Here is an 18049-nt window from a genome sequence, read left to right as displayed (position 1 = left end):
AATATGGTTGTAAATCTGGCGACGTCGTGACTGAGATGTTACGATGTGCTTGTCTTTGGTTTAAACCTCCTGAGCTAACACGGTCAAGTGTCTTGGTGCTCTCTGCGACTTAAGACCTCGTAACGAGGGCGGGTTGAACCAAAAAAGCCACTCGGAGATCAGCGACTCGAGACCTATAGGGACTTGCCGTGGGCTGCTAGCTGATGTGTGGGGAGATTAGCTCATATGTCACACGAACGTGTACAAGTGTGTGTCTTTGCGAGCATCTGCCCTGCTTGGCTTTATGAGTTTGCGTGCACATGTTTGCCTGGGCGCGCGTAAGCACAGGATGCATGCGTTAATGGGCCAGATGTCACTGTATTTGGTTACTTGAGAAGGTGTATCTATGGGGTTTAATGCTGGGATAGCCAATCCGGAGCGGAGAGGACGGAATTTGCTATAGGATAATGCTTCGCTCGTGTTTTTCATATTGTTTTCGTGCTATTGTAGGTGAAGTCCCGGATTCTCTCCAGTGCAGGAAAGGCCTAAGGAGGTAGCACAGGTTCCTATAAAGTAACCTTCTCTTGACGAGAAGTGAGGGATTGCCATACAATACCCAGCAAATAAATCATCAGATTTAATAGACTGTTAAAGGCCGATACTTCACATTTACGCCATTCATCGGAAGGGAAACCTGAGAGCGAGGCAGCTTATATTTCCAAGGCTGCTTTTTTTTTTTTTTGTTGAAGCAAGAAAGTACAATGTCACGGATTCCTGGACCACAATAAGAAATGTGCCATCAAAACACAATTTGCTGTTGCACAGCTTTTATTCTGGACCTGAGGTGACTGGGTCTGTGAACTTTGTTTGTTTGCTGTCGAGAATCAAAGACGATGAAGCCCAAGTGCCTTAAGGCAGTTTCACGGTGTTTGGTAGAAACCAAGCAGCCTGTAACTGTGTCCTGTTTAGCATCCTGTGATGTATGCTGGAATTGCAGGAACAGTCAAACCTGGTGTATCTCATGTTTTACCAGAGATCGTTTTTCATGCACATAAAATATGATATCCGTGACGGCTGTGTTATCCTTTTTTGTAGTAGTAGTAGTGGAAGTCATGCTTGCTTAAGACCTTTGTTTAATTATATCTGTGCTGCTTTTCAGTATGGTTGCAGGATGTGTAAATATCAGGCGGGGTGTGAGGTTTCCTTTTCTGATTAGGCCCACAGCTAATCATTGCCGCTCAATTTTTACGAGTAATTTTCCAGTTTATCTTTTTAATCCTCCTGCCTGCCCGAACATTCCCCGAGGCCAAGGTGATATCTTCAGATTGGTTTTTAAATCCATGTTCTTACTTCTGAAATTAGCTCGTTTTTCTTAGACAAGTAGATGGAAAAGTGAAAAACAGATGACAAACTAACAATCTTTTTTTTTTTTTTTTGACTGAAGTGGTCCAAGGATAACTTTGCATGAGACAAGTAAATAGTTTTTCTTGGGAGAAGTAGTCGAGATGGTGAAATCAAGCAGACATTTTATCTCAGTGCAGTTTAAAATTCGGCTTTTATCTTAGAGTTGAATTTTGAACTGGCTCGTAGAAATTTAAAGTTTATCAAAGGTTTAAGGTCACTGACACATTTCGATCTTATAAAGTTGCTTGTTTTTATTTCAGTGAGCACCAGTAGCTGTCTTTAGGAGACATGTTTTTAGCCATACATTTAAGGCTACAGTCACATTCGGGGAAAAGAGTTGTTGCAGACTAATGCACAACCAAAGCTAATGGGACTGTGTGCAATGAATGTGCAATATCACTGTCTTTGAAATGAATGCTTCAATGACAGGAACCAGTTCTACAACCACTCAAAGTCAGGTCCTGTCTTCAAAGCACGTTTTGATGCATGAAGATGGCAACGAAACAACAATAAGAGTGGGTCGGTCTATCGTTCTGCTGTGTATTTGTAATTGAATGGAATCAAGTTGGCAGTTAGATGCAATCTGTTTGCGTTAACACGGTAACTAACTGTGATAAACTGGTAAAAGCTGCCTGTTGCCATCTGATGGAAACCTGTTGCTGTGCCCACATACAGAAATTGACATTAACTTTTTCATTCACAGTCCAAGCAGCACCTCATAGATTTGAAATGGAATGAGAGAGAAGAGGATGGCTACATGTCTGCAAAGCGATGACGCTCAACAACACAGAGGAATGTAACAAGAATCTGACTCAGATTGATTGCAAACCGTCACCAATCTGTCTGAGAGCGATTGCACTTACTCTGAGTTGGGATGTCTTGTTTAGAGGCAGCAAAAAACAAATTAGCCCAGTCACCAGGCAACCGCTAATTTATTTCAAAAGGAGGCTGCTGTCCTATTTTTACTCTAATTGGCTGAGCCTTAAGAATATAAGTCTAACATTTGCTTTCCTTTTAATTCTGCCATCGGTCTTTTTAACTGCTTGATGCTCTGCTGTGTTCATCAACAAGCCAACACTCATGTGTTGTTTGCGAGTCTGATAAGCTACTTGCAAAACAAAGTACTGGAGTTTGAATATCAATCTGGGCTATAAGAGGTTCTAAAAAGCCTCAGTCATTCTCAGTGGGTTGTAACTGTAAACGATTTTTCATAATGCACCTTTGCACATTTCCTCTGCCCTAAGAGGGGAAAAAATATTGATTAATACAGCTTTAATAAGAAATAATTAATAAATGTGGAATCCTTTATTTTTAGCATCAGTGTCCTCATTTTCCATTATAGTGAAAATGGAAAATAAAATTAGCTTTTTGTTTTTTTTCCTAACTCATGAAATCTGATTTGCAAGCTTGTGGACGGGATCGTTTTGACAGCCCTTCACAATCCTGCCATGGGGGTTCAACTGCTCTGTAAAGGACCAATCACATTACGGAGCAGTGAAAAGCTCGTGCACCTGTGGAGGCAGCGCTGTCATCAGCCCCGCCGTTTTCTCTTTCTGTAGTAGAAGTGTTAGTTCCAGTAAATCTATATGGATGTAACATGTACCTGATGATTCGTGGCTTGTCCTTCTATAACAGGCTCTTAGCGGGGGAGTGCGACAGCAGATGGCTGTCCTCTAACCGAGCTGCAGGCTGGTATGAATCAGCACACGAGTACCTTCTTGTTCAGACACTTATTTTTAAAAAAAAAAACCCAAAAAACAACAACCTTGAGTTGTGTTTGCTTTTGCTCACCTCTCTGCAAGCTGCAGAATCTTAGCACTCTGGTCAGGATCTGCCAGGATTGTGCCAGGATTTGATAAATAAGTTCTGATTGAACCTCGCACTGGTACCCGACTTCCCTAATCATGTCTTCGGGCATGAGTTGACTTTTTAGATCTGATTAAGAATGTTTTTCTCGTGTAAATGTAATCCCAGCATTTTGTCTTCAGCCTCACTTCACACAGATAAAGAGCCTCTTGCTGCTGTGCGTTTTCCTACATAAATGACCTTCCACTCTCTTCAAGCCTCTTTGCTTTTCAACATGACTAAGCCAGTGTCACAATCCCAGGATGGCTGCCCCTGAGCTCTCAGGGTGAACGGGATGTTTTCTGTGTAGGCTCCAAAGTGTGAAGCTAGGAAGAGAACGGAGACGCCTGGGCTGCTGTTGTAAATGTCACCTTGTAAAACCTCAGCAAGGCTTTTTTTTGTTTGTTTGTTTGTTTGTTTAGGTCAGAAGGTGAACAGAAACAGTTACTTTAAAATAAACAGACACTAGGATAGGGCTGGTCGATATAAGGATATATATCTGATGACGATATAAAAACGTCTATAGTTTCATTTTACGCTATTGTTTGTTTCGTGGTGTCGCAAAATAAACAGTTTACGGCAATATTTTTTTCATCCTTTTGATGGTCACTGTAGTGGTTATATTAATTTCTTAAAGTTCTCTCTTTCTCTTATATTTAATATAACCACACTACGGACGGACAAGCGCCTGTTTTTATGCGTTGTCGTTAGCAACAGCGACGGTAAAACCTTCGCGTGTCCGCTTGTTTATGTTCCACATAAACCTTTCACAATAAAGCTCAAGATCCTGTTGAGACTTTTCAAAATAAACTGAATCACGTGAAAGAGCAAATTATTTACGGATAAGAAGTCAAAAAGAGCCGCCAAGTGCTAAAAAATAAACCTTAGACTCAAACGTTAGAACAGGCTTTTCCCCGCAGCACGCCGTGTAATAAATACTCACAAAGAAAACGGCGGCCGTTACAACTCATGTCTAAAAATGTATAGTTTCATGCATCCGTTAACACTCGACTCCAGCTACATGACGCGCAGCTGGAAACACTTCCCGCAAGTCGAGCTGCCCGAGATTCACAGAATTTACAGAAAATGTTACATTTTTGTGATTTATATCGTTATCGGACGATAGAATTCTTATATCGGGATATGAGATTTTGGTCATATCGCACAGCCCTACACTAGGACATATCCGCCTCTATGTGTTACGCCTGTTGTGTTTTTGATCAGAACAGTGGCTAGCCAGCAGGAATGTGCCCCAGCTAACACAATATTTATATGAAAGTGTAACAATGTGTAAACTTGAGTTTTAGTCCTAAAACACCCTGTCATATTTATTATGTTTAACACAAGCTCATGTTACTTCAGGTTGGAATAATCGATGGGCTTTGGCCTTGGAGCTGAAGTTAACTGCATCGTAGATGCTACAGCTTGAGGAATTAATTTCAGGTCAATATTTAGAATATAGGACTGTAGTGCTTATTAAGGCAGCACATATGCAGCTTCTTACTTGGTACTAGCTGCAGGGCTCAAAGGTCTCCTACACTTTGCCAGAATTCTGGAACTGGGTTGTATAATATATGACTGTAGATCATTATTTCTATGGTAAATCTTGGTTATGTTTTTTAACTTTCCCACAGCTATGCTATGGCTGTTTGTCTATGTATAAAAACAGGAAGTCTTTATTTTGTGAAAATTATAAAGTCCTGTTTCAAACAAATAAAAATAACATTAAAAAAGACCAGAAGAGAGAGTGGAGGTGGATGGATGGAGAAGTCATAAACTGGCGGCTAATTACTGTAGTCTTAGTAACAGATTAATAAAACATTAGAGTGTCACTCACTAGAAAATAAGCACAATATGATCCAAAAGGCACCAGAAGCTCAAAGCAAAGCTTCTACACATTCATATAAATATTGTGTTAGCTGGAGAGGAACAGCTAACACAATATTTGTCTGATGCTTAGACCTAACGATCAAAACATCCACACCTCCAGCTCCCACACCTTCACACCAACATTACTGTGATCATATATGATGAACTTGCAATCTTGTTGCCTTGTTAATGGTTCTTTCCCAAATGGGTCCAGTTCGGTGACAAATTGCAGTCAGTTTCTGTCTTCAAAGTGATTTTGGTGTGTCGGGACGGCGATAAGGATTGAGTCGGTCCGTTATAAGTTTGCAGCCGAATGAGCTCAAGTTAGCAATTACATTGTTTGTGCAGCAAAAATTGATAATCTGTTTACTGTCTACATACATAAAAGTTAACATTAAATACAAACTCACTTAACTGCTTACATCTATGTTTAAAAAATAAAAATAAATTCTATAAAATAGTGACAACCACAATTTAACTGCTAAATTACAGAGGCTCTTAGCAACCTGGATTGTATATAGCAACCCAAACAGTTTGCAACCTGTGGAGTGTAGTCCCCTATTGCAAGAAGCCACGTCACAGATGAGTTGCGCTCGTTATTGCAGACTGTCTCTTTGCCAACGCGTTCCACTCAATCTGTCTGTGGTTATAAATTAGTCAGCGATTATTTGCAAACCATCACCAGTCTCTCTGAGAGTGATTACAGTCAGTCAGGTCAGACTGTGACTGTTTGGACCAGCGCAGTCACCTTGCAGTTGAACGTGGTTGCCCACATGGTGATGATGTCGCACGCTCAATCTCTGGGCAACCATAACAACTTGCAGTCTGTCACCGAATGTGAAAAAATTCAGTGCAGTTTACTTTCCTATTATCACTCAAGAGTAACCGAGCGATTAGGTTGAAAGTGGAGCGGGATCATTTATCTTATAGTCTCGAGACCAAGTAGGCTGTGAGCCAGGAGGGGTTTGTTAGATTAGAAGTCTCGTTGATAGCTTACTAATTAAACTAACAGGCTGTGCGCCCTTTTTTTCTGGTTGGCTTCAGTAAGGAGGTTGAGATAAAATTGTTCCATTAAAAACTCACCCAAGACGAAGAGATGCGACTTGATAGTTTGGAACGAGTCCAGAAATCTCACAGAAACACTCTGGAGCTATCGAAGTGTGCACGTTTAAAAGTGAATGAATGAATCTTTGACACCAGTAGGTGCTTTGAGCAAATTTTTCAAAGTAAAAGACACTAAAGAGAACAATAAACTGAAATCTACAAAATAATAAGCACTGGTCTTCATTTTGTGATCTTTACAATTATAAAGACAATTTTAACATATTTGTAATATGTGTCAACTGGTTTATTTTAATTGAGTGAAAGCAAATTATATTTTTTTCCAAAACCTCAACTCTGATTTTTTTTCCCTTCAGTGTCTGAAAGAAAAACATCTTTGTTTTATACCCTGACCACCACCAGCACCACAAATATATCTCAGCCACAGAAACGCTCCTTAAGCCCTGACACTGTATGAGTTGTGTGCTTGCCCACAGTCGAGCATTAAACACCTAAAGCCTCCCCGCAGCTCCTTGAGTATCAAGTCACCAGGTCAGAGGGAGCATAAAACCCAGCCAGATAGCATTTAGCAGTGACTGACATGAAATGTGAAGTGAGCTCTGTTGGAGGTGAGTTCGAAGCACGGGTGTCAATGGCCCTTTATTCCTCCTTGGTGTGAGGACCAGCAAAAGCAAAATGCTGCCTTTTGTCATCGACCCTGTCATTTGTTTCCCTTCAGATACTGTTTGCTGGCAAAGCTCGGTTTCATTGGAGTTGATGTAGTAGGCGATTAAAATTGTGGGATTTGTTGGCTTGTTGCTCATGTCTGAATTTTTTTTTTAATGCCATCTTATGACAGACTGGTATGATTGGCTTGTCCCCTATTGTCTCTAACCAGTTGAATCTGCACATGGCCTCTCTAACAGGACATGTGTTAAGAAGTTCCCCAGGCGTTATTTCTGACCTGGAGGCCTATGAGGAGCAGACATAGTTATTTCCCTTAAGGGGATCACATGTTGTTTGGCATTCTGAGGCAAGAAACGGGCCTTTGTCCGGCCCTTTATTGGATTTTGGGCCCCTGTGCGGGAACGGCGTGTTTATTCCCCAGATAGGCGAGCTGAATGTGGCCCTGCTCTGTTGCTCCTGACTGGCCCTGGACAGGATGAATCCACCACAGGCTACGTGGACCAATCCTAGTAGCGGGCCGCATTCCTGTGCCCCCGTGGTCCAGCTGAGGCAAGAGCAGGACATTAAATCAAATCTAACTTTAAAAGAGTCCATAATCAGCTTCTGGTGGTAGCCAGTGCCCTATGCAGAGCTGGCTTTAAGAAACAAGGACAAGCACATCTTTGTTTCCACTACTCCATATTGGGGGAGAGGGGAAAAAAATTAGATTTTTAAGATGTGGAGTCATGTCAGTGTAGCGTTAGTGTGAGGTGTGCTTAAACTTCACTGTAGCCAGAAAGCTGCTCCCTTTGTATGCTTTTTTTTATTGTTTATTTTTTTATTAATTGTATTTTCCACTTACTTTAAACAGCTTCTGCCCTTAAAGGCGAGCAGGCGCGTGATGATTTTTTGTGGAGACATACAGTCTGGGGCGCACTGTAAATGCGCTCACTCTGCTCCGACACAGTCCCGACTGGCTCCCTCGCTCACAGCTACAGTGGGCTTAATTTATGGTTCCTAAAAGGTTTAAGAACGGGTAGGAACAGATAGGTGCAATTTAGACCAATTTTCCTGTCAATCAATCACTGGCGTTGTGCAAATACATCAGCAACAATCAGCTCCGGCTGCTCTGTCAGCTGCTTCTCATGTCAGCCCCTGACCCCCGAGCACAGACTGCCCACCGACTCCTAATTAACTACCCTCAATTAAACCCTAATAGGCTGATTAACAGACCCTTAGTTGTGCTGTAATGGCCCGTCGTTTCCTCCCAGTGCCCCTCTGAAATGCATCCTGACTCTAGCATGTTAATCACCGCCCACTCCCTCTCGCTGTTCCTGCCCGGGTCTCTCTCTCACGCTCGCTTTCTACCATAGTAGAGACTATCAGTGAAATTGCCTTGTTAAATAGCAACAAAAAGGCACACGAGTCACAGTAATTATACCACAGCGATTTGTTGATTCTGTGATTTGCCTTTTTCTTCCCTTTTGGAACACGACAATTTAATAATTTCTATTGCATATCAAACAGCAGCGCTCCCCCTCCAAACTGGAAATAGTCAGTCAGTTCAAGAAAACACGTAACTCCTTCCCCGGGGAGACTGCAAGACCACAGTTTAGTACGCACATTGCCACTTCAAACTTCAGTCCTCCCGTCATCCGTTCAGCTGCACCAAAAATAGCGCGTAGCTTTCTCAATATTTGACACGATCACAGCAGGGATCTCACAAGAGAGCAGATCTGAAACAGTGGCGCAGTCCTAAAACCATCAGCCTAATGAAAGCGATGACAGTCGTCAGCAGATTTATTCTTCATTGTGCAGACCACAGTTTAAAAACTTGCTGTTAGTACTTTTAAGAAGTTGTAAATCTCTCTGCTTGGTTTCTGCTGCAAAGAAGCCAGAAGTCTTGAAGTCTTTGACAAAAAAAAGACTGAAAGTACTTACTGTAACATGTAACATTAGGCCTCTATAGTGAACTCCAGTGAACTGTGATAGGAGCATATAATAAAATAAAGGGGGACTGGCGAGGGAGGGAGGGAGTACTCCTTGCAGGGAAATCAATTAAGTGGGGAAACAGGCTGCTGAGCTTCGGCAGTAAACTTAAGAATACATGGTAAGATGTTATTATGCATACAGCTTTTGTTTGTTCCATTTTGTAGAGTAGAAATTGAGCCGAACGGTGCCTGCAGTTGTTTCTTGCCTGACACAAGTCTTTTTTACGACCGGTGCGTTGATACGCAGGGACTTTCCTGTTTTATGACATGGATTCCATCCCTTGTTTGTTGGCGGCAGACACTCTGTATATTTGTTTCTATGGAAATTGCTACTGACAGTGATTTAAACATGGTTTGTGTGGCACCGTGTGATCCAGCGTCGGTCCTCCTGCAGATTATAGGCTATAGATTTTGCTCATCAATCAAAGTGCCAGAGTGTGCTTGTCTTCCTCTCATATGGAAGGATTACAGTCGTCGTTCCAGCGAGATGATGAAGCGGACTTCGTTTCTTTTCCCACAGCTCTGTAGGACTCTAATCTCAACTTGCTTGTTAATCATGCTCACTTTCCTCTGTGTGGCGACATCAGAGATGTTTTTCATGCTTCTCCAAGTCTGCCCGCCTTTAAGATCTCCCTACGTTCTGAAACACTTCATCTCTTCTTAACTCCTGAAATCATTAAACTTAATGGTTCCCCGGAACTTAAAAGGTCCACGACTGACCATCAGCAAGGACAACACAGGAGGAGTCCAGGGTCAGAGGTATTGATTTTAGCATTAAGCCTCCTGGCTTTCTGAGACTTTACATTCTTGGCGAGGCGAGAGGGACGTGCCGTAGGTGGCTGCCCGTTCAACCGATAACAGCAAGCAGCGCATGATGAATGTAGCGTGGCGAGCTGTAGTCCACGCCTGCACTCTATCAAGCGCATCAGTCGTGCTGTCAGTCTTGGTATTCCAGATCAAATGTGACTGGATTAAACCATTGCATTTGCCAATAATTAAAGTATGTATTCAGGAGCGTGTCAGAGTAAGCTTGCAGTGTGTGATTTTATTTCTTTATTTCTTTTTTTAACAGTTCTCATATTGTGCCATATTGACGACTTCTATTCTCGTGCTCCAAATGGCATCGGAAATTTGCTTACATTTTAATTAACCCACCAGATCGACTCAGTCACTCCAACATTAGTCACACTACATAACATTTCCTTGCATAATGACAACAACTTTGTCTGAAGCTGTTTTTGAAGTGAGCCTAATCAGGCACTGCACACTGCTGCGGCACTAGGGGCCGTTGATAGCACTGCCAGCAGATGTTAGGTTCCTTTTTTTCTTTTTTTTGAGGCTCCATTAGGATTTAACAGATGCAAAACACACAAGGTTGACATCACTGTGCATAATTGTCCCTCCTGTACAGACAGATGTTCTGTAATATCTGGGCTAATTGGGATATAACAACACATGCCAACTTAAAGGGAGACCCATTGTCTGGGTTTTTTCCCCCCCTATACTCTGTCACATATGTACTGTTATGAAAGTGGAGGCTCATATTGAACATTATTTGAGTTTCAAGTAATGAGCTCAGCGAATCTCCAAGTAATCCCAGGGATTATTTGAAAGGATCCCTAATATGGCCATCTCAGGAACTCTGCTCTGGAGCCTAGAAGCCCCACCCACCTCCTGATTAAAACTTGATTACGAGGGGCAGCCAATTGCAAGATGGTTGGTTTAAAACGAGACAGAAGGAAGCTAAAATGGCTTGCTTCACACAGAGGATGGACTGAATGGTTGCAATTTATTCTCATCCAAGAATATAAGCATGAAATTTAAAGTGGAATCATTTTTCTCTTTAACGAAATTAATAGCAAATACCTACCGTAACATTTTTGCGCACAGCAGTCATGCAGTGCAACATCAGCATTACACCTACACCTGGACACCTGTTTAAACTTCCACATGTTTGGCACCTCCCCTCAGTGTGAGGTGTTCAGCACTTTGTTGTGGTACAACATGCCTTCAGTTAGACTCACAACAGTAGTTGAGAAGTGGAAGCCTGGCGTCCCTTATCAAAATGTTTTCTTCACTCTACCAGCTAATCCTGACAACACGCCCCTCTTTCACCACTCCCATTCTCCCCCAGCTCCTCTTTAGAAGGTCTAGCGTGCCCATCCTTTCACCGGCCGACTAGGGGAACTGGTGGCTGCTGTGCTGCCTTTTCTTATGCAAATGTGTGCAAATAGAAAGCATTGTTCATCGGCGTGGCTCTCCATCTCAGTTACGCCGCTTTGCTCTGGCCTTTCTCTTGTTCCCCTGAGAGAGATGTTCCCTTTCAAGTGTTACCTCTCTATCTCATTCAAGACTTCCTCTTTCCTTTTTGACAAACAGCCCGGAGGAATGGTCGGAACCGGCTCATTGAGCAAGCTTTTCAGGGACGTGGAGAAATGGGGAGAGAGAGATGTTCTGCAGGCGCCTCCCTCACACATCCCTGCTTATGTCTTACTTTTTCCCCCTGCTCTCAAGAGGATGAGTTATTCTATAGTGGGACGTACAGTGTGCTCTCTCTTGATACTCCCCTTTTCTCTGAGAAAGTACAGGTGCTCTCTCTCCAAGTGCACACTTCTCTGTGCTCTGATTCCACCTGTGTTTGTGCTGTAATATATATCCCACATGTTCTGTATCACAGAGTAATATATTTCTAGTGATGGCTTAAAAAAAGCTCATTTAACTTTAGTCACAATGTTCAAAGCCCATCTGTGAAAAGGTGTTTAGTTATGTAGTTGGGGGAGGAAAAAAAGGAATTTGGGTTGGCTTGATTTGGCACTTCTGTTATTCTTCTTTATTAAAAGCATATGTTTAATAACTCGTCTCTTCTGTTAACCCTGATCCACTACGGATTCTGTGCTCTCCTGAAAACGGTGCACCGTGTATCTGGGGCTGAATAGATTGTATCCACAAATTCCTGTAGAGTATGACATACGATAGCTCTGAGGCAGAGAAAATCACCGGCAAGCTCAGGAGAAGGCCCGGACCACCGACTGAGAGCTCAGAGCCCCGTGCCAAGGTCAATGCCAAGGTATCAATAAAGATACCTTTACTCCGTGTTAACAGAGTGCTTCTTTGATTAGAACCTCCGCGAGAATATGTTGCATTTCGCCAGAGCGCTACGCCAGAAGACGCGCAGTCGCAGCCATTTTGTCTGCTTGTTGGAGAGAGATCCAAGCAGTTTTTTTTCCCCTCTTCTTCCCTCCATATTCTCGCTGTGTGATTGATATATGCAGGTGGTAAAGCATATTCCCCTGGGTAAGAATTCCCAGCTAACTTGAAAGGGAATGTTTTCCCTCTTTAACCATCTTATGAAAACAGTAGTCTCACAGCAGAAAGTCAGAAAGACCAAGAAATGAAAAAGAAGTGTAATTGAATGTGTAATGTCTCTAACGTCATGCCAATTCTGCTTGGACAATAGGCCTCTGTAAGTCCATTGTAGGCTCTTTTAACACTCATAACACCATAAGCCCAGCTGCCTTGGGCTTACTTTTAAATACTGGGATATTAAGCCTTTTGTCACTACAGTTTCCACATTTGCTCCATCTGTGAAGGTTTACCCTAAAAATAAATGGAAGGAGGCTGCATGTGCCAAGAGGGAAGATGGAAAACTATTGCAGGGTAAGGCAGACATTGTTTTTGTCTGCAGTGTCCTCAAGTATTTAGGTCTATGTGTACATCAGTGAGTCCAGAACATTGAGCAGAGATGAAATCATGTTTTACTTTAGATAGTATTTTCTTAAAGAGGCCACAGGATCTTTGGATATGCTTCAGAAGAAGACTGAATCGCTGATGTCTACTACTCAGAATGTTAGTTTTTCTCTAAGAAGTCTTTGGCATTTTAATCTATGCAAAGGTTAAGTGCAACTTGCCTAACAGCATTTCCATAAAACTAAAGAAAGAGCCAAAGTACTCGTTGGTTAAGTTACTCAGACAGTTAGAGAGACTACGCACATATGTAGTCATGACAGTGGATTCATACACAGTTTAGGAATTGTAGATTTTAAGAGCTCACCTTTCTAAAATGAAGAATATAAAATAACTGTTAGATTCATTGATCCTTTGTCATTGTCAGGGATCATTTGTTAAAAGCAATTGATGATGTTTGAAACTCGATACTGATACCCGTAGGAGAAAAAAATAGTTAAAAAAAGAGTCGGCATTCATTTTTTATAAAAGTCAACCAGTGACAAGGTTTTTTTTTTTTTAAGGTCCCAAGGTACCTTTTGGTGCCAAGTCACCGAAAGCAAAGCATTTCATTGCTGATCAAATATAATTGATAAGGTAGCATGCTGCTGTTTCTGTTTACTTGCTGGTGGACTTTTATTAGCTTTAATCTGGGACTTAAGTGCATGTAAAAACAAACATTGTTAGTTGCACTTAACTGTTATCGTGTTAAATTACTGACTTTGTTAGTGACAGGTCGGACTGATAGCATTTGCAGCCTAGCTTCCACATTAACATTGTTAGCCATTAGCCATGTCCAGTTCTTGCTACATTAATGAGAACTTAATAGAAGGGTAAATGCTAATAGTTAAATGGCTAATGCTAACGTATGCACCAGCAGTGTTTTAGTGTTGTTGAACGGGAGCTTTACTGAACTCTCAGAATTCCTTATAACACGTTGCTCAGTGTTGTCAGCTACTGTTAACGTGTTCAGCTACTAGTGAGGGGAGGGGCCGTGTGACTGCCTGTCTGCAGCACTGATGTGTGAAGTTATATGTCAGCTGGAGGGGATGAACACGGCACTGTTGGTATTGTACCGCTGCAAATCGTAGTGATCTAATCCAGGAGTGATTTTTAGTGCTGGTTAGCTTAATGGTATAGTGGTTTACACATTCACCCAACAGGCAAAGATGCACAGTTCGATTCCTTTGGGATTGTGTCAGGAGTGGCATCCAGCATGGAAAAAAAATCAGCCAAATACAACTTCTGGAGCTACCTGCTGTGGTGACACGTTGTGAATAAGGCAGCAGCCAAAAGTAGACTTTAGTATTGGAGTGAAGTTTTTGGATAACCCTGCTGGGAACTGCCATTTATGAGTAATGCTGCTGTAAACTCAGAAACGATGACGGAAGCGGTGAACAAACTTCAGGTTTTTAACGTTTTGTCAACACTCAACTTGTTTACTGGTAAACTTCATTAGTGTAGCCTGTCAGAGACACTGAATATTGTGGTGGTGTGGTTTAGTATAGTTTATATTTTATGGGCATTTCAATTTATCGGTGTGAAATTATAAGAGCTCAGTGAATGATCCTTGAAAGATGTCTCGGCATTTTGTGTGATGACACTGAAGTGTAGAAAATGACAAATATACATATCCTTTGTGTAAGGGGAAAAAAAACATGGACTTTAACAATATGACCAACTCAGGACAAAGGAGAGACGCATGCAGATACTCGGTCTGACCTGGCAAGATGGCTGTCCAGGGTTATGGAAAAATACCCCATGAGTGCATTTGTATACGGAATAGATATGTTCACATATTGTCAGATTAAGGGAGTGCATGTCTGCAAGGGAACTTTAATTCTCTCTAGCTTTGCTAAGCATAAGGACCCGCCATATCTCAGACACAGCTTAGATTTATACCAGATATCTATTCCTCTTTTGTTTTCATATCGTACAGCATCATCAAGCCTTATTCTGCCAGGGCATGCACTTTGGGCGATAACAGAAGAAAAAAAAACATGGAAAATATGAGAGCTCAGGAATCCAGCCATCAGAAGCAGGACTGATGTAGATAAAGCAGAATTGGGCCACATTAAGGGGGAAACTGCCTCACTATACTTGGCTTTGAAATCCTTGCATGGAAATAAGAAATCATTTTTTAATTAGTTTTATTTATTTATTTATTTTTTGGTTGTATGCCAAATGTGCTAGCTAGCTTTTTTTTTTCTGCTGTTGTCATTAAAGAAGACCCTTGAAGGGAAAGGGAGGGCAAGCCTGTGAACGAACAAGGCTGGTTGTAGCACCGTGGCCTCTTTCCTCTCTCGCCATGCTATATCAGGCCAACAGCTGCTGTCTCTCAGCAAAGGCATGCTGGCTGCTGGAGCTTGGCTTCCATACACACCGGATCTTACACAAGGCCCTTTATTTTTGGGCTTATGAGTTAGAAAAAACACACGCACACAGAGGCCCAGCTCGATCCCGGACTCGGTAGAAGAAATAAAAAAAGCATTTGTTCATGTTCAACATGACAGGTTATGCTGTGCTGCATAGCTGCTGTCGTAGCCTGGAGTTTGAGATTCAAACAAGGTATCTCAGGTAAAGGGTATGCGTTGTGCTCCTCAACTCGAATTCCTTGAATCGGAGCCAAAGAAATGTAAGCCCTCCTCCAGCTGTCCCTTGGCACATCTAGACAAGGCCTTTATCTGATTTTTGGAGAGTTGGTGCTGTTTGAGCACGCGGCCTGTTCAGAGACAACGGGCTTGCACAATACAGGGCGAATGCTGCAGGGACGGCCTCCCAAGACAAAACTCCCCGAGCATCTGTAGTTTCTCTGTCAGCAATTTGCTGTCCTCACTTTGTTTTTTTGGCAGCAACTTTTTTTTTTCCACGTTCCTACCAGATTTGATGGTTGGTGTAATATTTTTCAAACATTATTGCCTGGTGCTGTGAAAATAAGAACCGCATGTCTGTCTGCATTTTGCACATAAAGGTAAATTAAAAGCTCCTCTGTCTCAAATAAACCCCCCCCTCACCAAAAAAAATCTCTATCTTGCGAGTCAGCTTCTTTGAGGTAAGGGACCACAACTGCAGCTCTTAACTCTGACATACAGTCATTCGTCCCCAGGAAAGCATTTCAGCTCCTGTGAGAAACATTTCCACGTCCAGAATTCACACAATTCAAGCAACCACCCCCTCGCCCCCACGTTCACATTTTCATTTAGTGCTTGGTTAGAAAGAGAAGTGGTTCCAGACTTTTAATGTCTGTCACAGCAGAAGTCAGTGCAGTGTGATTATTTTAGTGCAAAGGTCCAAATAAACCCTATGTGGGTCACGACCTTACTGATCTGAACCAAATGTGCTGCACTTTGTGAACTTAGTTGACTTTGACGGTGCAGAGTAGCTGACTGTGAGCAACAATAGGCATTTTTGTTTTGTCTGTTTTCCCACCACAGTCGCCCTCCTTCCAAACTTTTCTCTGTCCAAAAACTGTCTCAACATTGAGAACGGTGCTGCACACAAACCTGGCTTTCTCCACACTGACATTTATGTGCACATCGCTATTTGTCAGGGAGTTATCAGGCAGGTTTCTAGACAAATATACAAATCCTTACTTGAGCCAACATTGGAAGGCTCCTTCAAAATGCGTCCAGACAAATGCCTTTGTCATCGATCACTGGGCATTTACAAGTGTTGAGTAAGTGGATTTAGTTTTTTTGATGTTGCCCGCAGCTGCATGGAACTAGCGGACATCAGCATGTACGCTGCCATTCAAGTGGACAAATTTGGTTCGTTAAATTGGGGGGAGGGGGTTTCTTTGCAGAGTGAGTAATTCATCAACACTTTTCAAACATGTTTAAAGCCTAGAGGAATTTACCAAACGTGCTTCAGCTATCTCAGCAGTTTTCTACCACTCGACAAATTACATGGCCCTTTCAGAAATGCAAAAAAAAAATCTTTTCAATATTTATGTAAGAGTGTACATTTAAGGGAGACAGACGGATCTCTGATCAAACATCTTTCATCTGCGACCTTCCTCTGACGAGACTCACAGAAGCCTTTAACCAGGCTGAGGGTAATCAGGACTGTCTGGGTGTTTGCTAGGAAAGTGAACTTCATGCATGGGGGCTAAGTTGTTTTTTTTTTTGCATGTACCCACCCCCTTCCACTACTATTACCATCACTGGCTTGCCAAAAGGGAACCAAAAGCATTGTAGACTATAACGATACAACATAGAGATATAACTGCTTAGATGTCTGTAGATTGCAGCTGAATTCTGTTGTTTTACTCCTGAGCAATTCAAGTGCTCAATTCTTGCTATTGTGGCTGCCAACTCTGGCCACCATTTATTTGCAGTGAGTGTAGGCTGTCAGTCAGCTGTTTACCACAGCCGGGTCTCCACATCTATTTATTAAGGAGGAGGCTGTGGTCTGAAAAGAGTCAATGAGTCAGTGATGCTCTTTTCTGTCTGCTGACATTGATACTGAGGTGAGTTGTTGAGATATACTTACCAAACTTTTCTTTTGGTAAGTGCCCACTGTTTTTGAGGCTGTTAGTCTCTGTTAGCAGCTGTTAGTCTCTGTTAGCAGCTGTTAGTCTCTGCTAGCTGCTGTTAGCTGCTGTTAGCAGCTGTTAGCTAGCATTACTGGAAACCTATTTGAAGTGAATCTAACATTGCTGGACTTTGACACCAAAGTATGATTTTTAGGACACTTAAGTCGAACAGTAGGTGACATAACAAACAGGTGCCCACTCCTAAGAATTTTTAATGAATCAATTCAAAGTTTAGGATAAACTGATATCTATCAGTTTGTTTGAAGGGTTAATTAGACTCCGCTCCAGGGGTGGGGCAACTCCAGGCCTCAAGGGCCGGTGTCCTGCAGATGTGTCCTTGAGCCAATACAGCTAATTCAAATGGCTAAATGACCTCCTCAACATGTCTTGAAGTTCTTCCGAGGCCTGGTAAAGAACTAATGATTCAGGTGTGTTGATCCAGAGTGATATCTAAAACCTGCAGGACACCGGCCCTCGAAGCCTGGAGTTGCCCACCCCTGCTCTACTCAATATATGTTTATGAGTACAACAAAAACAATTTTCAGTTAAATAACCTAAAAAAATACTTACTGTACCTTTGAACTTTTCTAGACATGAGCCAGCAGAAGTGCATGTGAATGGCAATTGAATTGGGACATTTAACTGTTTTCAATTTGCCAGCTTCTCAGTATAAAATTCATGTGATGTCTGATTGCAGCCAAGGAACAATTGTTCAGAGATTTCACAGAACTGAGTGGGTGTCACGAGTCCTGCCCTCCTCCGTGGTCTATTCCAGACAGCATCGTTGCTTAATGTGGGACTGATGTTCGTCAGTTTTACTTCACTACAAAGATATTCTTTATGTATGGTGAATTAGGTTTTCATCAAGGAAAGAGCTACGCTTAAAGAGCCAACTCCAGCAGAAAAATGAACAATAGTAGCCCACATTTGCCAGTTCAACTTATTTTCACTTTGTAACACCTACAGACTACAAATGCACAACTGTGTCGGGACTTTA

At 42.1% G+C, this 18049-nt stretch overlaps 1 protein-coding gene across 3 annotated transcripts in view; it reads left to right on the top strand.

Moving 5' to 3' along the window:
* Positions 1-18049, top strand: part of pdzrn3b (PDZ domain containing RING finger 3b) — a 100883-nt gene that overhangs the window by 10798 nt on the left and 72036 nt on the right. The gene's annotated exons all lie outside the window — the stretch shown is intronic.

This window comes from Neolamprologus multifasciatus, chromosome 5 (genome assembly GCF_963576455.1).
Source record: "Neolamprologus multifasciatus chromosome 5, fNeoMul1.2, whole genome shotgun sequence".
In the NCBI taxonomy this organism is placed as follows: domain Eukaryota; kingdom Metazoa; phylum Chordata; class Actinopteri; order Cichliformes; family Cichlidae; genus Neolamprologus; species Neolamprologus multifasciatus.
This window is presented reverse-complemented; position numbering and strand designations above follow the sequence as displayed.